Source organism: Eschrichtius robustus, chromosome 13 (assembly GCF_028021215.1).
Source record: "Eschrichtius robustus isolate mEscRob2 chromosome 13, mEscRob2.pri, whole genome shotgun sequence".
NCBI classification, from domain to species: Eukaryota; Metazoa; Chordata; class Mammalia; order Artiodactyla; family Eschrichtiidae; genus Eschrichtius; species Eschrichtius robustus.
In genome coordinates this window covers 100,124,426-100,146,715 of record NC_090836.1, presented here as the reverse complement: position 1 = coordinate 100,146,715, position 22,290 = coordinate 100,124,426, and positions in this window count along the sequence as shown.

The window sequence follows — 22,290 nt, the reverse complement described above, 5'->3', positions numbered from 1 at the left end:
TCTGCATCATTTAGAAGAACATACTTATTGGTCCATCGATACAGGGCTGGAAAGAAATAGATTTCACCTTCTTCCTTGGTCTCATAACATTTATTCTTCCGAAGTTCTAACTTAAACACTTTCTGTTACACTTTTAGCACACCATCTCTTGTTGCTTTTGGAAATGGAGGGCAACTTATCATTAACTTCTACATGATAAATTTCCAAATAATTGAAGACAATTATTATTGTATGCGTTTCAACCTTCTTTCCTCCAGGTTAAATAATGAAAGTCTTTAACCTATCTTCATATCATGTATTTTCTGTCTCTTCTCTCTCTAGCTTTTTTCATCCATCTTCAAACATGAAACTGTACAATGATATATAATAATTATAATAATAATGCTCACAAAGAATATGTAAATTAAGCATCCCAAATGCCATCTCTATACGTTGCAACTAACTTCATATCCTTGGAGACAGTGGGAGACCAGCTCATATTGGAGGAATTCATAGTCCTAAGTTTTAGACCAAGTATATGTGAAAATAGCCACCCAACCACTCCCAGCACCCACTACGCTACCCCCTGCCTTCAACTTGAAAATAGATTGGATATTGTTTATATAGCTGTTTCTCAAAACTGTTTTCAGGTCAACTAATATCTTCAGTTGAAATAAAACTTTGCTTTCCTAACTTGGGATTTTACTAGGACAATGAGGCAAATATTGTTGGCTTTACCCAAGGGAGCTTTATGCTTTTTTTTTGTTTTTTTGGAGCCTTATGCTTTAGATACATAGTTGGAGAGTAACTGAAGTTTATAACACCAAAAAAAAAAAAAAAAAGCCCTCATCTGTTTGGTTCATCCTGGTAGGTTTTTAGTTCATTACTAATGCATAGGGCAACACACACCTACTCAGTGTCTAAATCTGCCTTGAGCTCTTTGTGTTTTCCTTTGCCTCTTATCAATCGCTGTCTGTGGAGACAGCTCCAAAGAAGAATGTCTGGGCATCTACCCTTTGCCCCGGACTCGCAGTTGGAGGATCCTGAAAGCAAACATGAAAAAAAAAAAAGCCAAGGTATTTAACCTAGCAAAGGCCGCGCCGCCACCGCCCCCTCCCCCGTTCTAGATGTTTCGTTGTCAAGGCACATACAAAACTTTCTTGATATTCTGGCACTTGTCACCCAAGAGTAGAATTTTGTCCTATGAAGTAAAAAAAAAGAAAAGAAAAGAAAAGAAAAGAAAACGTATCTATTCAGTTTACCATTATGGAAAGTGCCAAGTGGATAGGAAAGAAGGAGAGTATATAGCTTCTCTTGTCCATAGCATTTGATTATAAAACATTTAGTAGGAAAAGTATAAGAAACTGCTACCTGAACATCTAAAGTTGTAACTCTAGTCCCCAGCTCAGCACCCTGTTTGCTTTCGTCATCCATCCCCGTTTGCAGCTCTTTTCTCTTTGCCTTTGGGCTGTTTTGCTGCTAGTCAGTTAGCTCCCCAGGGCAGTCAGCACCTCTGCATCAGTCCCCTGCCTGGCACAGAGGCAGAGCCCTCTCAGAAGCTGTGTTCAGGGTAGGACCAGGTCTCATGTGGTCTTCTGGCAGTCTCTGCGCCCTGTGTTCCCTCTTCCACAGATCTCCTCCAATTCCCACAGGGAATGAGTCAGTAGTCTCCACTCCACATGGAATCTACATTATGCCATGTGTCCGAAACGGACTATATTTTTTGACAAGCCACCAAATCCTTTCCAAGAATGTTCTGAAATCAAGTATGAAGTGAGAAGTGGCAGTGCAAGAAGGGACAAACCTGACCTCGGCTGGGCTCTGCCACGTACTAGATGGGTCACTCTGGACTGAACACAGTGTCCAGATTTGTGGTGGAGTATAATACTCCTTCCCTCGTTAGGAATGATGCAACATGTGAAGATTAAGTGAGATCATAATGGCCAACATTTATTGAGCACTTGCTATGCCCAGCATGGGTCTTACTTAGAACTTTGTGCACTGAATCATTTAATCAATGAGATAATGCCAGTAGGGTGCCTGGCTCGGTGTCCTACACAAAATAAATGGTAGATAAAAATAGCATGAAAAATTTATTCAATGAGAAAAGAGACTATAGATAGAAAACTTCTTAATGCCTCTTTAGCCTATTGGAAATGCAATTTATGTACACAGTCAAAACTCTTCTGTTTTACTATGTGAAAACTGACATATAATGTTCAAAGGTTGCAATTTTAACTGCTTTTTAAGCTTCTTGGTGTGATGTATTTTAAGTTTAAGAATATGTCAAGTTATTATAAGCTGCATACATTTCATTTGAATGTTTATATTTTGGCATTACTGATTTAAAATGCATAAGTATTTTTAAAAATTGAGCTACATACTTAAAACTTATTGTAGGATTAAAGAAAATACTTATATTTAATTTAAATTTATTTTTATATAAATAATTTTATAAAATATATAATATTTAGCACAGTTTTGATATAGTATGTGCTCAATAGCAGCTTAGCTGTTATTATCGCTATTATTAGCTGGACCTCTGAAATAATAGTCAAAATAAAAACGTCCATGAGAGAAATAACTTATTTTTAAATATTCTTGAATATTCTTCAGGTACATTCTTTCGGCAGCCTGAGCTTTCTCAGACAGACATTTTAAGGGGCTTGGGGTCCTCATCCTAGGGACAGCCTTGAGCTGCTGGAAACATGCTAGTGTTTGTTCAAGTCTCTTAGTGTGGGGAGGTGGCTGAAATTGTGCTAAAAGCTGCAATTCTTACAGGCCAAGGTTGAGGTCTAGTGGAGAAGAGGACTCAGAGGAGCCCGACTAAAGTTTGGTGGAGGACAATCTTTGTCACTTTCCGTAGCAGCTGTGCAGAGCTGCCTCTGTCCTTTTATGGATGATGGTCCCTATTGATAGGCATTTGAGTACGGTGTGGTGAAGGTTTCATAAACCCAAGCTATTTTCAAGAAAACAAATATTAAATGGAAATTGTTTTTTCAAAAATGATTAATGCAGCATATAAAGAAATGGTATAATAATCAATCTGAGGTTGGGTTGTTTTTTGTGTTTTTAAGAATTCTGAGCTATTATCCCTTTCCTAGGATTTAACGTTGTAAAAATGTGTGTGACGAACTGTTTATTACCTAAGATGCCATGGCCTGCTGCTTGGGTTTAAATCCTGGTTCTGACACTGATAACCTACATGGTTGTGACATGTAAGTTATCAGTGTCAGGTAACTCTGTGTCTCTTTGTCTGCATCTGTAAAATGGGATAATAATCTCATAGGGTTGTTGTGAAATTTAAGCTAATGAGTCCATGTAAAGCCCTTAATAACTGTTAACTAGTTTAATCCAACTTTTTCTCACCTCCCACACCCAGGCCTAGAGAAGTCTTGGGAAAGATCAAGGATGACTATGTGGTGCTTTTTTTTTTTTTTTTTTTAATTAATTAATTAATTTATGGCTGTGTTGGGTCCTCGTTTCTGTGCGAGGGCTTTCTCTAGTTGTGGCAAGCAGGGGCCACTCTTCATCGCGGTGCGCGGGCCTCTCACTATCGCAGCCTCTCTTGTTGCGGAGCACAGGCTCCAGACGCGCAGGCTCAGTAGTTGTGGCTCACGGGCCTAGCTGCTCTGCGGCATGTGGGATCTTCCCAGACCAGGGCTCGAACCCGTGTCCCCTGCATTGGCAGGCAGATTCTCAACCACTGCACCACCAGGGAAGCCCCTATGTGGTGCTTTTGTACCTTTAGTCTGCAATATCTATCCTAGTTCTGTATCTTAAAAACTTCTCCAGCATTCACTGATGATTTCACAGGTACCTATTCCCTAAACCCCTTGCTGAGCCCACTGGCTTGCCATTAGCATCCTATGTATATTTTCCATTATAGAATTAACTTTAGCTCTCCATTCATTACAGTTTTTGGGTTCTTGTCTAATCTTGGCTACTCATCTTTTGATCCCCACCAACTCAATAAACCTTTAAGCATTTGCTGAGGGTCTCAACTCATGTGGGATACACAAACGGGGTGAGATGAAGTTTTCTTTCACAGAGAATATACAGTTCCATTATGGCTACTAGCTTTCCAAGCTCTATCAAGTGTCAAAAGGTCTAGCACAGGTAATTGCTTTGTTTTTAATACATGTCCTGGAAACCTAGAGGAGTCAGAATCTTCAAGGAAGGAGGAGTGGGCTTGAGGTAGGTCTTCAAGGATGCTTAGAGTTTGATAGGTGGCCTTGGCAGGAGACAGGTGCCTGGGCAGACTAGAGAGCCAACCTTGCCTGTGGGGAGAGAATTCCGATTTGGGGTTGGATGGGTAGGACGGGACCAAATTATGGTGGACTTTGGAAACTAATCAGCTCTTTAGATGTGATAAGATAGGAAATGGAGAGGCCCTGTGTATCTTTTCTTTTTTAAAAAAATTAATTTTTTTATTTTTGGCTGCGGTGGGTCTTCGTTGCTGCGCGTGGGCTTTCTCTAGTCGCGGTGAGCGGGGGCTACTCTTCATTGCCGTGTGCGGGCTTCTCACTGCGGTGGCTTCTCTTGTTGTGGAGCACGGGCTCTAGGCGCACGGGCTTCAGTAGTTGTGGCGCGCGGGCTTTGTTGCTCCGCGGCATGTGGGCTCTTCCCCAGCTAGAGCTCGAGCCTGTGTCCCCTGCATTGGCAGGTAGGTTCTTAACCACTGCGCCACCAGGGAAGTCCCAGCCCTGTGTATTTTAAACAAAGTCGTAGGTAAATACAGCTCCTACTAAAAGAGCCTGTGTTAGGATGATAAGATCAGTGGAATCAATACAGCCTGGGAATTTTTCATGAAAAACAACTTTTAAGTGTTTATTTACATCTCCGTTTTTGTCCTTAATCAGTAGGAATTGTAAGTGGAATTGAGATTGTGACACATTTTATTCTGTCTCCATTTCATGAAAAAAATGCTAACCTCCGATCCCGGTGGCATCTGGCATTGATCTTTCTTTTATGGTGACATTTCCTCTGTGAATTAGGAACCCAGTACATTCTCCCTTTCAAGAACACAGCAATGCGTTTGTTCACTAAATATTGAAATTCTGCTACATGCTGGATACAGTATTAAGGGCTACAAATAAACAGAGAAGTACAATAAATTCTTGTTTTTGTGGGTTTACTGTCTTGTTGAAAATTGAAATCTATATAAATACAAAAATAGAGTAGCCCAAGGACTTCCCTGGTGGTCCGGTGGTAAAGAATCCACCTTCCAATGCAGGGGACGTGGGTTCAATCCCTGGTCGGGGAACTAAGATCCCACATGCTGTGGGGCAACTAAGCCCACATGCCACAACTACTGAGCCCACACACCTCAACTAGAGAGAAGCCCGCCAGCCGCAACAAGAGCCTGCGCGCTGCAACAAAAGATCCTGCATGCCGCAACTAAGACCCAAGGCAGCCAAAAATTAAAACAAACAAAAAAAAGAGTAGCCCAGGGGTTGGCAAACTTTTTCTATAAAAAGCCAGATAGAAAATATTTTAGGCTTTGTGGTCATACAGTCTATTCAACTCTGTCACTGCAGTGTGAAAAGCATCCATGGACCCTAGCTAACTAAGTACGCGAGTGCTGCTGTGTTCCAATCAAATTTACTTATGGACTGAAATTTAAATTTCATATAATTTTCATGTGTCATAAGTATTCTCCTTTTGATTTTTGCTCACCGCTTAACAATGTAAAAGATACACCTAGTTTGCAGGCCATACAGAAATCGGTGGCAGGCTAGATTTGGCCCACGGGCCGTGTTTCGTTGACTCCTGGGGTGGGCTATGACAGACCTCGTACGTACAAAATGCTACAGAATACAGAGCAGGCAGGGGTTAACTATTTCTGCAGGACTGAGGTAGGATTGAGAATGCTTCCAGGAGGAGGGGAATTTTACACAGGCTTTGACAGTTAAGTATTTGTTTGCCTGGGGTCAGTTGAAGGGGGTGGAGCATAAGGACCAATGGGGAGCTGATTCCAGGCTCCTTGAGCAAAGGCATGAGGACCACAAGGCCTACAGGGCGTGGCATATTCAGAACCCTGACCGGTTTGGTGTGGCTTGAGCTTGGGTAACAGGAAGCAGGAGAATGGCCCGAAGCGGGCAGGGAAATTGGGCCAAGTTTTGTGAAGGGCCTTTATTGCCATGCCAGAGCGTTTGGATTTTATTTCATAGGCAGTGGAAACCTTGGAAGTTTCCCAGCAGAGAAGTGATTCAAAGCGTATCAGTGTTCTAGACATTCCAGGGCAGGGGCACGGGGGCCAGTTTAGAGAAGGGGACCCAGGAGCATTTAGTGGTCGGGTTAGGCAGGCGGGGTAGGATCCTGGAGTGTGGGCCATCCCCAGATGGCGGGTTGTGGGCACTGCCAGATGGAAAAGAGGCTTTAATGGAGTCCAGGGAGTGAAGCCAAAAGCTGAGAGCCAGAAACAGCCTGGCAGGCACTGCCTGGCAGGACTAGGGGGGCAAGGTATTGGGAGAGAAGAGAGCAGGAGATGGAGGGTGTGGGAAGGGGCAGAGATGGTCCCCTAGTTCCTGCAAGAGCCGGACAGGACCTTTGGGGAAAAGATCTCATTTTTTATTATAAAAACAACACTTAATAATTGTAAAAAAGTAAAACAGCACAGAGATACATATGGTCCTCCCTCTCGACCTCTCTCCTCCCACACGTAGGGGGAGTAACCGTTCACAATGGGGTATGTGTCCTCCCTAACTCTCTGTTCTACACTCATGCAAATATATAGATCATGTCTTTTTAAATAAAAACGGAAAGCGTACATATTTTTATGCAATTTACTTTTACTGAAAATATCTATGTTGCAGACATCTTTCCTGTCAGCACGTGTCTATCTACCTCGTTCTTTTTAACAATTTTGTCATTTTTCAGAGTATGGGTGTGCCATAATTTATCTGTGGATGGGTATTCACGTTGTTGCCATCCATTTATACTTTTAGATAAGGCCACACAGCACACACACAGTGAATGCACGTGAACACTTGCAGTGGAATCTTGGGCTCAGGTTTGCCTGTACAGTTTGCTCGGTGCTGCTGCATTAGGGCAGGAGGCCAGTGCAGCCAACAGGGGCTGCCCTGACCACTTACATTTGGGCAGAAAAATGGGCCTTGACTTGAGTGATGCATATGAAGTAGAACCAGTAGGACCTGGCACGATAGATAAGGTAGTAGCAGGAATTTAAAAAATGGGTAAAAGTGTTCTAGTTCATCAGCAAATCCCACTGGATTTATCTTCAGAATTAATCCAGAGTCGGTCCGTTTCTTCCTCCCCCCACCCCAAAGCCCATTCTAATCTCAACCCCCTCCCGCCCCTGCACTAGGGAAACAGTCCCCAGAGCAAATGGAATGATCCTTTTAAAATGTAAGTGAGACCAGACTACGCCTCACCTCAGAATCCTTCACCGGCTTCTCAGCCACTCAGAATTAAGTCCAGCTCCCCACCGAGACCTCCAGAGCCCTTATTGCTCCTGCACCATCCCATCTAAACAGCCCCCCAGGGCTTCCCCGGTGGCGTGGTGGTTAAGAATCCGCCTGCCAGTTCAGGGGACACCGGTTCGAGCCCTGGTCCCGGAAGATACCACATGCCACGGAACAACTAAGCCCGTGAGCCATGACTACAGAGCCTGTGCTCTAGAATCCGTGATCCACAACTACTGAGGCCCACGCACCTCGAGCCCGTGCTCCGCAACAAGAGAAGCCACCGTGATGAGAATCCCGCGCACCGCAACGGAGACCCAACATAGCCAACATAGCCAAAATAAATAAATTAAAAAATAAAAATAAATAGCCCTTCACCCATCTCCCCTCTGACCACTTACCACATGCAAGGTCCCTTCTTATTTGTTCCAGGGTTTACCGTCTGTCTCCCTGCTAGAATGGAAGCTTCCCGAGCGTACGGACTTTGTCGCCTCTTTCACTGCTGCATCCTCTGTGCCTAGCACCGTGCCTGGCACAGATGGGTGGTCAGTAGACATTTGTTTCCTGGAATCATGCCAGATGGGTTGCACTGATTCAGACTGAGAGCTGGGTGAAGATGTCAGCAGATGGAGAGTATAGCATTGCCGCACAGTAATCAGGAAGGCTGACATTGTCATTTTGCTGGTACCATGGACCTATTAAAAAATGCTCCACTGTGTTTATTAACACATTCATTCCCATAGCAAATAGTTGTTGATTACCTGCTATGGAGAGGCAGACCCGAGCCAGACAGCCCGGGCTGAATCCTGCCTCTGCCACTACCTGGGGTGTGACCTCACACCAGCCCTTCATCCTGCTGTCCCTCAGCTGCCTAGTCTATGAAGTGGGCATGTTAGTCATATTTCCTTCATCTGTTTGCTGGGAGGATGAAATAATGTATGTGGAGTGCTTAGAACCGTGCTGGCACGTGAACTTGCAAGTATTGCTGTTACTACTGTTTCTGCCATGTGCTGGGACGGCTCCAGGTGGTGGATGCACAGAGATGAGAATATAGTTCTTACCCTTAAGGAGCTCGCCATCCAGTGGGGGAGCAGGGTAGCAGACTCTGACAATTCAGGGTAATCCTCCTCTCGCCAGGTGTGCACAGGGAGCCCGGGCAGGACGTGGCTCGCCTGCCCCCCCCTCCCCGCGAGGCCAGGCACCTGCTCTCACCCGAGCTCCCGCCCCGGGGTCCCAGCACCTCCCGGCTCACCACCACCGGCTCCAGCGCATCCTTCGCTCAGCATCGGTCAGGTCCACGCCCCTCCCTGCACGATCTGGCCCTCCTCTTGTGCTAGCCCTCTCTTGCTTAACCACCATGCAGCTTCACAGAAGTTGGATGTTGAGGTGTTTTGTTTTGTTTTGTTTAATCAGGCCTGAGGAAATGCCAGCCTCCCTCCTGTGACCCCTGCTTGTGACTCCGTGCTTCCGGGGCTGGCTCCTTCCCGTCCTCAGGGCTCCACTTCTTAGAGAGGCCTTCTCTTCCTACCAACATGTGCTGGACATTTCCTGATTATTTATTTATCTATGCACTTGTTTGTCTCTTCCACTAAACCAGCGGTTCCCAAGCATTTTGGTCTCAGGACTCCTTCTTACTCGTAGACACTGAGGACTCCAGAGAGCTGTGGTATATGTGGATTACATCTAACGATATTAAAGCTGAGAAATTGAAAAAAATAGGTATTCATGCATTTTAAAATAACAATAAGCCCACCATTAAATGTTAACATAAATGCATATTTTTATGAAAGATAACTATTAAAAAAAAAAACCATGTAGTGAGTCGAGTGGCATTGTTTTACATTTTTGTAAATCTCTCTCTTTTTAAAAACTATTTATTTATTTAGGCTGCGCCGGGTCTTAGTTGCGGCACGTGGGATTTTCGCTGCGGCATGCGGACTTCTCTTAGTTGCAGCATGCAAACTCTTAGTTGCGTCAGGCATGCGGGATCTAGTTCCCCGAACAGGGATCGAACCAGGGCCCCCTGCATTGGGAGCGTGGAGTCTTACCCACTGGACCACCAGGGAAGTCCCTGTAAATCTCTTTAACGGCTGATTCTACAGACACAAAATTGATAAGACATATTACTTACCCATCAGTGCCCTTGCTTTTTTTTTTTGATAGTGAAAAAATACACATTACATAAAATTTACCATTTTAACCATTTTTTTAAAAAATAAATTTATTTATTTATTTATTTTTGGCTGTGTTGGGTCTTCGTTTCTGTGCGAGGGCTTTCTCTAGTTGCGGCGAGCGGGGGCCACTCTTCATCGCAGTGCGCGGGCCTCTCACTATCACGGCCTCTCTTGTTGCGGAGCACAGGCTCCAGCTGTGCAGGCTCAGTAGTTGTGGCTCATGGGCCTAGTTGCTCCGCGGCATGTGGGATCTTCCCAGACCAGGGCTCGAACCCGTGTCCCCTGCATCGGCAGGCAGATTCTCAACCACTGCGCCACCAGGGAAGCCCCATTTTAACCATTTGTAAGTGTACAGTTTGGTGACATTAAGTCCGTTCACATTGTTGTGCAGCCATCACCACCATCTTATGCCTGGACTTTTTTGTCTTTCCCAAAGGAAACTCTCTTCCTGTTAAACACTAGCTCCTCATCTCCTAATCCTCCTTCGCTTGTATTTTTGTCCAAATAATAGAGATGGCGAGCCACTTTCTTTTTTTTTTTAATAAGTTTATTTATTTTATTTATTTTTATTTTTGGCTGCATTGGGTCTTCATTGCTGCGTGCGGGCTTTCTCTAGTTGCGGCGAGCGGGGGCTACTCTTAGTTGTGGTGCAAGGGTTTCTCATTGCGGTGGCTTCTCTTGTGGAGCACGGTGGTTGTGGCACGCGGGCTTGGTAGTTGTGGTTCGCAGGCTCTAGAGCGCAGGCTCAGTAGTGGTGGTGCACTCGCTTAGTTGCTCCGTGGCGTGTGAGATTTTCCCAGACCAGGGCTCGAACCCATGTCCCCTGCGTTGGCAGGCAGGTTCTTAACCACTGCGCCACCAGAGAAGCCCGGCTAGCCACTTTCTGGAATAACTTTTTCTTCTCCTTACTTTAGATCTTCAGAATATCTACTGTTGGCATCGCTGAAGGTAAACATTTTGAGTGCCTTCTACATGTGGCCTTGTGCTGGCACGCAGGAAGCATAGGACGCATTCTCTGCCCTTAGGCAGCTTAGTTTTAGCTAGATGGGATCATAAGATAAAATGTATTTAATGTGAAAGTGTGTATTCATTCAGAAAATATTTATTGAATGTCTGTATTTCATTGATTGCAAAATGTCCATTTTTTTTTCACATTTTCACATCTCCTAAACTGGGATGAATTTTACTATCATTGGATATCATAGTTGAATCATCAGAGTTTTTTCTTGCTTAATGGTACATAAAATAATGCTTCATTTTACAACCAAAGGCATCTTAGATATGATGGAAAAGAAAAGTGTCAGGTATCTTTCAAAGTGCTGAGGATACAGCAAGGATCAAAACAGACAGAAAAGACCTTGGATAATATAGAGCAGGCACTCACGAAATACCTGTTCCTTCCTTCTTTTAAAAACTGGTGAGTAGGGGCTTCCCTTGTGGCACAGTGGTTACGAATCCACCTGCCAATGCAGGGGACACAGGTTCAAGCCCTGGTCCGGGAAGATCCCACATGCTGCGGAGCACCTAAGCCCATGCACCACAACTACTGAGCCTGTGCTCTAGAGCCTGTGAGCCACAACTACTGAGCCCGCGAGCCACAACTACTGAGCCTGCGTGCCACAACTACTGAAGCCCGCGTGCCTAGAGTCTGTGCTCCGCAACAAGAGAAGCCACCGCAATGAGAAGCCCGCACAATGAAGAGAAGCCCCCGCTCGCTGCAACTAGAGAAAGCCCGTGGGCAGCAACAAAGACCCAACGCAGCCAAAAATAAATAAAAATAAAAATAAATTTATATAAAAAAGTAGGCATGCATTAAATACTAATAGAAAAAACAAAGCAAAAACAAAAACAAAAAGACTGGCGAGTATGCACCTGAAGTCATGAGTAGGATTTTGTTCATAGCTGTTCCCTCCTCCACTGACAACTCAGAGGGTGCCATGGGCATTTGGGATCTTGTATACCAATAGAATACAATGTTCATTGCCTTCTGTTGAAAAGTAACAATATCTTTCATTGGTTAGCATTTTACAATTTACACCACATTTCTTCATGCATGATTTACCAAATATTTACTGACTGAGTGAACTTTCTCATTGGATCACAGCATCCTTTTGAGACAGGCCAGCAAAACCACATCACCATCTGATGGGGATGAAGGGCTTTTCCAAGGTCACCCTGCTAATGAAGGGCAGACCCACGACAATAACCCAGGTCTTCTGACTCTTGTGAGGACACACTCCAAATCCAGCTCCTGTGAAGTGCCTCCATGTCTGACCAGTAACCATGTAAGAAATTATAGCCTTTCTGCCCCTTCTAGTTGGGGATCCATTCTAAGATAGCATCCAGCTTTGAGGTAAGTAGGAGAATAGTTCAAAGGTGGCGGCTACTCTCTCTGGAGTTTTAAAATAGGTCATAGAGGCTTCTTGGCTATTTATATATTCATAAACTAGTATTCCTCAGAGGTAAAAATGGAGGCTCATTTTTAAGGAGAGGGAAATGGGGTCAAGGACACGGATATGAAGGCTTCCTGGAAGCTGAAGGCGTGGCCAGGTCCCCCGTGATTCCTCGCACTTGAAGAAATTCGACAGCAGCTGGTCTCATCTGGTAAAGGGCTCTGCATTACTGCGCAGTAGGACAGGGGATGAATTTTACCCTTTAAAATATAGAATCTTTTTAATATGTGCCAAACTGCAATACTGATGGTTGAATTTGGGGTCTTAAGTGAATAATGGGAGTTTAAGAGCTACTGTCTTGCCCTTTCTTTGTTGCTGCCTTCATGCTTACTTATCTGGGAATGTTTTCTCTTTTCTCTTTATGCTTCCCTTTGCTCCATGTTTTCTGACTCTCCTCAAGTTGATGGGTTTCTCCTTTTTAATCAAGAAGAACCATGAGAAGTAGAGTGAGAACTGGGCCTGGAGCCAGAGGGTCTGACTGGAGCCTGGGCAGGTCCTTGAATCCCCAGGCTTCGCATTCAGAGCCTGGAAGATTGTCAGGCATTCAGTGATCCCCTCAGCCTTCAGGGATGGTGCTTTCCTACTCACCTCATGGGTGTTTTCAGCATCAGATCAGATCATGGGTGAAAACTATTAAATGATGCAGCAATGGCAGTTCTGAAATAAGATACTAGTCACATATTCAGAACCTAATTTTTATCTTAAAATAGATTATATTCACCTTCCCTGATTTGATGTCAAAAAGTTTACAAAACTTTTTGGCCATTTGGAAAGGCCAGCATAATCCTGAGCTGAATAAAATAGACACATAACCCCAATAGCTAACACAATCTAAGATGTCATGTAATGTTTTACACTTTAAAAAAACTGACAGGAATAGCATCAAGGGAAAGAGGCCCAGCAAAGAGCTGAAAGTATCATCTACTCCATTGTAGCTTGTACTAAATTTATATGTGATAACTTGATTTTCTCTAAAAATCCTAATTAATATACTTATGATCTTCTGTTTCTTTGAGTGAAATGAACATTTCTAAATGAACCAGAAATTAATTTTTAAATTTTACCTTTTCTCTCCTTTGGCAGTAATTTCTCATGGCTTTGGTGGTGGCTGACAGCTCCCACCTTGCTATCTCTGGCTGGAACCTCTCCTCTCGTGCGCCCCACTGCCTTCTCAGCACCCCTGCGTCCACATCTGTCTTGGACCATCCCAATCCGCATGTCTCATCTTGCCTTTCAGTCCTCCTCTCTCTGTTGACTGCAACACCAGCCCCTGTCACTCAGGCCCAAACCCTTACAATCATCCTTTCTTTCTCTTCTTCTTTCACCCAGAACCCATCTATCATGAGATGCCATTGGCTCTGCATTAAAATAAATGCAGAATCCGTCCGCTCCTCACCACCTCTATTGCTGCCGGGCAGTTGGAGCCACCCTCATCTCGCATCTGAAATACTGCCAGAGTGCCTCACCCTATATAACCTTTTGTTTCCTAAAATCTATTCTCAACACAGCAGCCAGAGTGATGCCCTGTCCAAACCTTGCAATGGCTCCTCCTTTCCCTCCGTTAAAGCCAGCATCCTTACAATGGATTCTAAAGTCACAAGTGGGGACTTCCCTTGTGGCACAGTGGATAAGACTCTGCGCTCCCAATGCAGGGGACCTGGGTTCGATCCCAGGTCAGGGAACTGGATCCCATATGCATGCCGCAACTAACCCGTGGGCTTTAGACACATTTATTCGGAGGGGAGATAGAGGGGGGGAATAGAAGGAGCCAAGGATGAGTGGAACATTTGGTCTTTTTTTTTTTTTTAAATAAATTGATTTATTTATTTTTGGCTGCGTTGGGTTTTTGCTGCTGCATGCGGGCTTTCTCTAGTTGCGGCGAGCTGGGGCTACTCTTCGTTGCGGTGCATGGGCTTCTCATTGCAGTGGCTTCTCTTTGTTGCGGAACACAGGCTCTAGGCGCGTGGGCTTCAGTAGTTGTGGCTCGAGGGCTCTAGAGCGCAGGCTCAGCAGTTGTGGCGCCGCAGGGGCCTAGCTGTGTCACCAGGGAAGTTTGTGTCAGCAGGGAAGTCCTGACATTTGGTCTTGAAGAAAAAAAGTGACCTATTTTTCCCGACATTTCAGTTATTGGAATCAGTAAATCAAAAATTCTAAAATTTCAGATAAACAGAAATTCCTTTAGGATTGGGGAGGGGAGCAAGGCGTATTCCTAATTGGGATCCCATGCACTTTAGACGATCCCACGGACTATGTGAAGTTTTGTGTGTGTGTATCTTGTGCATGTTTGTGGAGAGTGTGCCAGAGGCCTCACTGGAGTCTTGGAGGACCCCTGACCCACAAAAAGTTAGGGGCCCCTGGCTCAGGACAGCCCCAAACGTGTCTGCTGAATGCTGCTGACTGCCTGCCACCTGGACGCCTGTGAGAGTTGCTGTTGGCCCTTTCTGCCTCCGGTTCCCCACTTTAAAATGGTGCACGGGACTTCCCTCGTGGTGCAGTGGTTAAGAATCCGCCTGCCAATGCAGGGGACACGGGTTCGAGCCCGGTCCGGGAAGATTCCACATGCCGCGGAGCAACTAAGCCCGTACACCACAACTACTGAGCCTGCGCTCTAGAGCCCGCGAGCCACAACAACTGAGCCCGCGCGCCACAACTACTGAAGCCTGCGCACCCTAGAGCCTGTGCTCCGCAGCAAGAGAAGACACTGCAGTGAGAGGCCCGCGCACCGCAACGAAGAATGGCCCCTGCTCGCCGCAACTAGAGAAAGCCCGCGCACAGCAACGAAGACCCAACACAGCCAAAAATAAATAAATAAATTTATAAAAATAAAAACAAAAAATGGTGCAGTAACTTTCTCAAGACCAGTTTTGTGAGGAGGTGCAGCAAAGGGTATGTGCTCAGGCTCAGGAAGCTGACAGCCTGGGTTTGAATACTGGCCCAGCCAGTCCCTGCTGTGTGACTCTGGACGGTTACTTCAGCTCTCTGAGCCTCAGTGCCTTCATCGTAGAGCGGGGGTAAGTCATTGCTGACAAGGTAATTCACATAAAGGCCCACACTGTTCTGTGGCTCATGGTAAGCTTGAATATACAATAGGGCTGTCATCGCTAATAATATGCTACTGGGGCAAAATATCCTGTAGAAAGGATTTGTATTTCAACTTGGAAGATAACTGAATATTGCATTATAGCCTGAGGGGTGAAGGGCCTCCTCAGCAGGGTGGGCCTCAGTTCTGGAAACTTTACAATTTATCCTGTTAGTGTCACAGAGGACTGTACTATGCCAGTGTTGTGACTCTGGGAGTTCAGACTTCAGTCAAAATCTGAGTCAGAAGATTTGGTTCCTGAAAGCCTTTTAAAAATTAGGTAGAAATATGTGTAAAATAGGAAGTACAATATACTTTTCCCCAATGATATAGACAATGTACTTTATACCCTTATCAGTGATTTTTAGAATGTTTACATTGGTCATATCATTGATCAAGAAATACTTTTGGGGACTTCCCTGGTGATCCAGTGGTTAAGAATCTGCCTTCCAATACAAGGGATGTGGGTTCGATCCCTGGCTGGGTAACTAAGATCCCACATGCCGCTCCGCAGCTACTGAGCCCGCACGCCACAACTACTGAGCCTGTGCTCTGCAACTAAGACCCAACACAGCCAAATAAATAAATAAATAAATAAATATTTTTTAAAAAAAGAAATACTTTTGGAATTTCTCTTAAAAAGAACACTCGGGCTTCCCTGGTGACGCAGTGGTTGAGAATCTGCCTGCCAGTGCAGGGGACACGGGTTCGAGCCCTGGTCTGGGAAGATCCCACATGCCGTAGAGCAACTAAGCCTGTGCACAACTACTGAGCCTGCGCTCTAGAGCCTGTGAGCCACAACTACTGAAGCCCAAGCACCCTAGAGCCCGTGCTCCGCAACAAGAGAAGCCACCGCAATGAGAAGCCCACACACCGCAACAAAGAGTAGCCCCGGCTCGACACAACTAGAGAAACCCCATGCACAGCAACGAAGACCCAACGCAGCGAAAAAATAAATTAAAAAAAAAAAAAAAAAGACTCAGTCAGTAGGTATACCTTGTTTTCCTATTACAGACAGCTCCTCATGTGCCTTTCTTGGACAACCAGAGCAGATGTATACTCGACAGTCTTCATGGCAAGCGAGATTGGGCTCAGAGTGTCAGTTTCACGATAAACCTTTGGTGTCAGTAGAAGCACACACAAAGCAATATGGGTTTTTCACCTCCCACTATTCCTCTCTCTTCTTCTCCTGGCAAACTCTGCAAGTGAGCCCCAAATAGCATATTACAAAAATATATTAATGCGTAGATAAAAGATTGGAAAGCTGAAATAATTTAAAAGCCCGATAAATGTCCTCTTTAACGACAGTGCTTTATAGGGAGATGGCTGTTCAATTTTCCTCACAACACCGCCATACCGTGGTAATTTGTATGTGTTTTTTTAGGGTCATTGATTCATTTAGCAAAAATATGTTGAGCCCTTGTGGAGCAGCCTTGTACTGATAGCTGCGGAGGAGGCCCATGGCATGAGGTGTAAGGCCAGGTCACAGAGCCTGGTGTAAGCTGAACCCTGGACCTTGGGGAAAAGAGATTAAGACCTGGAGAAATGAAATCATTTTCTCAGGACCTCCTGACTTCAGCCTGTAGGTTTTTCTTCTAGACTATGCCCATGGTATTCTTTTTTTAAAATTTTATTTATTTATTTATTTATTTATTTTTGGCTGCATTGGTTCTTCGTTGCTGCGTGCGGGCTTTCTCTAGTTGAGGCGAGCGGGGGCTACTCTTCGTTGTGGTGCAAAGGCTTCTCATTGTGGTGGCTTCTCTTGTTGCGGAGCATGGGCTCTAGGGCACGCAGCCTTCAGTAGCTGTGACATGTGGGCTCTAGAGTGCAGGCGCAGTAGTTGTGGTGCACGGTCTCAGTTGCTCTGCAGCATGTGGGATCTTCCCGGACCAGGGATTGAACCCGTGTCCCCTGCATTGGCAGGTGGATTCTTAACCACTGCGCCACCAGGGAAGCCTGGCCATTGTATTCTTGATTTGATTTTTTAAACTTTGGAGGTAAAGGAAAAAATTTTCATCCTCAAAAAAAATTTTTTTTCATCCTCTTAAAACTGGTTGGATTTATATGAAAACACCATTTCCCAAACTGTATTTCATGAAACAGTAGTTCTATGAGATATTATTATGTATTCCTGATTTTAAAAATTGTTAGCAGTACTTTTTCTAAAATTATAGGTTTAGGGTCCAAACCCTAAAATGCAAGGAAATAGAAACAGCACAAAAGGTCACCTGATAAATGAATTGCATGCTGGATCTTGTAGTATGCATCTCACGCATGGGCATCATTTATCATCTCAACGCTTTGTATGTCATTTAGTCACCTGTAAACCTGACTTCTGGAGTCTGGATTATATTTTTCATTAAAACCTCAATATATGGTTAATATTCAATATTTATTTTATATTAAACATCAAATCAGATTTTAAAAACTTACTGGAACTGTAGGCAGCCTTTTAAAACAAGTTTGCACTTAGTTACTGAATTGTTCAACTCTATGCATCTCTAAAATACTCAGTCCTACAGATAGACAAGTGGGTGGGTGTGGAGCCCTCGAGGACCGTGGCTTCTGGTGGAAGAGGACAGCTCATGTGTCTGTGATCAGTTCTATCACTGGTTCAGTGTGTGGCCTCTGTGCTCCAGTTCTTTTGTTTATAAAGTGGGTGTTGACCAAAGAAGCTTGCAAATAGAAAATAAAAGGGACCAAAAAACACACCATGGGGAAGTTAGGTATTGAGGGATGAATTATCCCGTAATCTTTATCCAAAATGTCTTAAAAAATTTTTTGTTTGTTTGTTTGTTTATTTTGGCTGCTCTGGGTCCTAGTTGCGGCATGCGGGATCTTTACTTGCAGCATATGGACTTCTTAGTTGTGGCATGTGGACTCTTAGTTGCGGCATGCATGCGTGATCTAGTTCCCCAACCAGGGATGGAACCCAGGCCCCCTGCATTGGGAGTGTGGAGTCTTACCCACTGGACCACCAGGGAAGTCCCCTGAAATGTCTCTTGAAGGTAATAATTTTAAGCCATTTGGCCCACATTTTCTGTAAGCACACAATTATTAGGCACAAGGATTCTGGAAAAATTTTTTGGGTGTGTGAATATGTTTTAAATTAAAAAAACAGAAACATATGCCCCACATAGGTTGTCTGTGATGCATAGTTTAGTGGACTTAATGATTTTCCCTTATGGGAATTCCCTGCTGGTCTAGTGGTTAGGACTCCATGCTTTCACTGCCCAGGGCCCGGGTTCAGTCCCTTGTGGGGGAAATAGGATTCCACAAGCTGAGCAGCGCAGCCAAAAAAATATTTTTTTTTCCCTTAAAGGTATTTAATAAATATTTTGCAACTCGAGGGGGGAGTTCAAGCTCAGTCTTGGTCTTAATTCAGGATTTAAATTTTTTTTTGAAATTTTTTTGGCCGCCCGGCATGAGGGATCTTAATTCCCCAACCAGGGATCAAACTCATGCCCCCTGCAGTGGAAGAGCAGAGTCTTAACCACTGGACTGCCAGGGAATTCCCATTAACTCAGAGTTGATTTTTGCCTAGTGAACCTTTCTGCAGAACTCTGAATAACACAAGTTAGGTCCAGATCTAAACATTCTTAAAGTCCTAGCTGCAAAGAACATTTAGTAAGAGATGGTCAAAGATCATGGTTAAAATGATTTTTCTGGTATTAGGAATCTTATTTTCTGGGTAAGGATATGTTGGCTTCTAAATAGCAAATATTGATTTTTTAAAAAATTGATCAAAAAAAATTGTTCATTTGGTCATGTTTTTCGCAGATATTTTATTATACTTTTATTTATTTTTATTTAAGTATTGTTGATTTTATTATGCTGTTTTATAAGTTTAGTTAACGAAAGAAAAACTTTCTTTACTTGGTGTCTTGTTTGGTGATAAATACTGAATCTTTGTTCCTCCTGGGTAGTGACAAAAGTTGAAATGATTTACTTTGGTCCTCAATTGTATTTACAGCAAGAGTCAAAACATTATTTCATTCAAGTATGACTGATAGGGACCTGCCCCAAATTTACCTTAATAAACCCTTTCTTTATAGTATGCATGAATAATTTATAAATAAGATTGTAAATCAGTCATTTAAAATGCTTATATTTTATTACACTTTGTCTAATTCAGAACTTTCACTGATTCAGATTGGCCTTTCCCTCAAGTGGGCCAAATTGGCCAAATTGTCACACACCATTGTCACCAGCACCGGGACCAGCGTTGATTCCTGACCCAGCAGGTTTGCAGATCGATGATCAGGACATTGCTGGTTTAGCAAGACGTTCGGAGCAAGTAATTTCAAGCTCTCCATCTTTGAAGTTCCTGCTGGCTAGAATCTTTGGTGACTTTAAAATTTTTTTTCAAGAGGAATTTTTTAAAGCCTGAGAAATGGGTGTTCCTTTGGGATCGCACGTTGGCGACAGAGTAGGGATCCATCCCTCAAGCATTAGCGGGCGTCGCCGCGCGCCAGGTCCTCTGTTGGGCACCAAAGGTACGCGGAGCCTTAAGGGTCTGTCCAGTGGGGACAGAAGAAGAGGAAAACAGCGCTTGGGGACTTTGCAATCGGTGTCGCCCTCTGCAGAAGGCGGTTCAATGGGAATAAGCAGAGGCGCCTTCAAAACAGAAAAGGCCGTGAGCCATTGCAGAGAACGACTGCGTTTAGAGAGCGCGTCCCAACTACACAACCGCTGGGAGCCCGCGCTGGCGACCCCGCCCCCTGCGACCTCGGGCGGCGGCCACCGACCTCGGGCGGCGGCTGAGCGGAGGGGGCGCAAGTGGCGCCGACCGCGGGGCCTCATTTTCCTTCCTGGGACAGTGAATTCCCAGAAGGGTTCCGATGCTTTTGCTTGGCAGAGCAAGGGGAAAAGACATTTAAAACGTATTCCGTTGTCTTTCCTGGTGACAGAGCGGCCCCCAGCAGCACGTTTCCAAGTGTCTCTTTGTAACCGTGCGAGAGCGGTTACTCCTTTCTCCTCTTAAAGCGCAGCGATAATGAGTAGGAAGAAAAAGTGCTTGTTGCAAAGCGTTGATTATTCTAGGTCTCCGAGCGTTCCGCATCCACCTGCTGAGGAAATCGTGGCTTTGCCTGTGGGGGGATTTATTGCGCAGTTCATTTGCATGTTTAGAAAACCTGAAAGATGGGAACCAACTAACGGGGGGCTACTGAAGCAGAGCCAGCAGAGTGTTTGAAGGGTGGATGCAACAGGGTTTAAACAGCTGGTAAGTTCTTCCTCTTAGTTTCCACTACCCACCCCAGAGGCAATAATATCCCACATCCCTTCGGCTGTGGCCCCGTGTGGCACAGTGTAGCTCGCACATTTTCTAGGACCTGAGCTAGCTGGAGGTGGGACCCTTGGCTATTACAAGCACCAAGTGTAGCTGCTGTCATCTTACAGGACCAGTTGGTGGCAAGTTGGTGGCCAAGGCTTGGATGCCAACAGGTGGGAGATTGGGTAGAGAAGTGGAGGCATGATTCCAGAGCCTTCCTTTTTTTTTTTTTAATCTAGACACATTATATTAAAACTTCTGAAAACCAAAGGTAAAGTGAGAATCTTGAAGGCAGCCAGAGAAAAAGATACATTACATTCAGAGGAACAAAGATAAGAATTGCATCTTTAAAGAGCTGAAAGAAAAAATATTGTCAACTCAAAAGGCTATACCCAGGGACTTCCCTGGTGGTCCAGTGGTTAAGAATTCGCCTTCCAATGCAGGCGACGTGGTTTTGATCCCTGGTTGCGGAACTAAGATCCCACGTGGTGCAGGGCAACTAAGCCCATGCTGCAGCTACTGAGCCTGTGCGCTGCAACTAGAGAGAAGCCCGAGTACTGCAACGAAAGATCCCGCATTCCTCAAAGAAGATCCAGCATGCCACAACTGAGACCCGACGCAGCCAAATAAATAAATACATTTTTTTAAAATATTTTTTTTAAAAAGGCTATACCCAGTGAAAATATCTTTCAAAAATTAAGGCAAAAATACAGATGTTTTTAGAAAAACAAAAGCCAAAAGAATTAATTCCCAGCAGGCGTGTGCTATAAGAAACATTAAGGGAAGTTTTTCAGGCAGAAGGTATATGATACCAGATAAAAACCTGGATTTACACCAAGAAATGAACAACTCCAGAAATGTAACAATGAAGACAAATACAAAATACTTTTAGGCTTTCCAGGTACACAATCATATCACCTGCAAGTGATAGATTTACTCCTTTTCTCCCCAATTCTTGTACCTCTTATTGATTTCTCTTCTCTCACTACTTTGCCTAATGCCTCCAGTACAATGTTGAATAGTAGAGGGCTTCTTTGATTTATTGCTGATCTTATGGAAATGCCCTTAGTATTTACCCATTAAGTTAGAGTCTAGCTTTAGGAACAAAGTATATATATTTTATCATATTAAAAAACCACTCAAAAAAAAAAAAAGAAACCACTCATCAATTTCACTCCAGAGCCTTCCTTTTATCACATACTTGCTGTGGCTTTGAGGAAGTCCTGTAAACCTCCAGAACCCCAATTTCCTCCTTTACCAAATGGAGGATGGCTAGTGGCCTCCGTGGGTTCTAGGGCCATCTGAGTAACAGGATGCAGCAGTGAGTGTCCGCTGGGAGACGATGGAGAACAGCATTCTGACTACAGTGTCACTCAGCTCCTCCTTCCCTGAGCCTTTTGGTTTGTAGATGGCTGCCTTCTTCCTGTGTTCACACATGGCAGAGAGAGGAAGAGAAAGATGAGAGAGAGATCTTGTCTTTCTTCTCATAAAGGCACTAATTCCATTATGGGAGCTCCGCCCCCATGATCTAATCTAAACCCGATTACCTCCCAAAGGACTCATGTCCTAATACCATCACACTGGGGGGTTAGGGTTTCAACATCTGGATTTTGGGGGACATAGGTATTCAGTTTATAACAGCCGGGAACCACCAGAAGCTAGAAGAGGCAAGGAAGGATCCTCCTCTAGAGCCTTCAGGGGGAGCGTGGTCCTACTGAAACCTTGATTTCAGACTTCTACTGTCCAGAACTGTGAGAGAATAAATTATTTTTCTTCTCTTTGAAGGGTAAATCAGTCAGTTCATCAAGTTTAAAAGGTGGCCTTGTCAATGAATAGCAATTATCTGCTTTATACTGTCAGATTGCAAACAACTTCATAGAGCAAACCCACAAGAATCATATTATTA